Source organism: Sinocyclocheilus rhinocerous, unplaced genomic scaffold, assembly GCF_001515625.1.
Source record: "Sinocyclocheilus rhinocerous isolate Xijiao unplaced genomic scaffold, SAMN03320098_v1.1 scaffold3366, whole genome shotgun sequence".
Lineage (NCBI taxonomy): Eukaryota > Metazoa > Chordata > Actinopteri > Cypriniformes > Cyprinidae > Sinocyclocheilus > Sinocyclocheilus rhinocerous.
The window spans coordinates 19,999-20,397 of record NW_015637533.1 but is presented as its reverse complement, the minus strand read 5'-3'; the positions used below and the strand labels follow the sequence as shown (position 1 = coordinate 20,397).

The following is a 399-nucleotide window of genomic DNA, read 5'->3' as shown; positions in this document are numbered from 1 at the left end:
ATCAAACTATCGTGGGAGGGGCCTGTTTTTGTGACGTCACACAGACAGGCATCTGAGATCGGCTCTATTTGAGAAAGGGGTAAAAAATTTAGTAGATTAACAAAAAAAACACTGGGTGGATTTTTATCATTATAGGGTGGTTGTGTACACACACTGCCAACACATTTCAGTTCAAGCAACTTGTGAAAGTGCATGTAGCATCCTATGACCCCTTTAATATTTTATTAGCAAAACAAACGCAAAGCTTCCACCAAGAAAAAACTGTTCCTGGCAAGAGTAGAGTGCCGACTGCAGTAACCCGGATGAGCCGGAGTTATCAGCTTTCACCGGTTGTTATCGAGGGATAACAGACCTCGGAATGTCACGACTGACCAATCAGAATCAAGTATTCCACAGAGC

The 399-nt window shown here is 42.9% G+C and overlaps 1 protein-coding gene across 5 annotated transcripts in view; it reads right to left on the bottom strand.

Annotated features, from left to right (window-relative positions):
• Window positions 1–399, bottom strand: part of g3bp2b (G3BP stress granule assembly factor 2b) — a 17,785-nt gene that overhangs the window by 10,045 nt on the left and 7,341 nt on the right. The gene's annotated exons all lie outside the window — the stretch shown is intronic.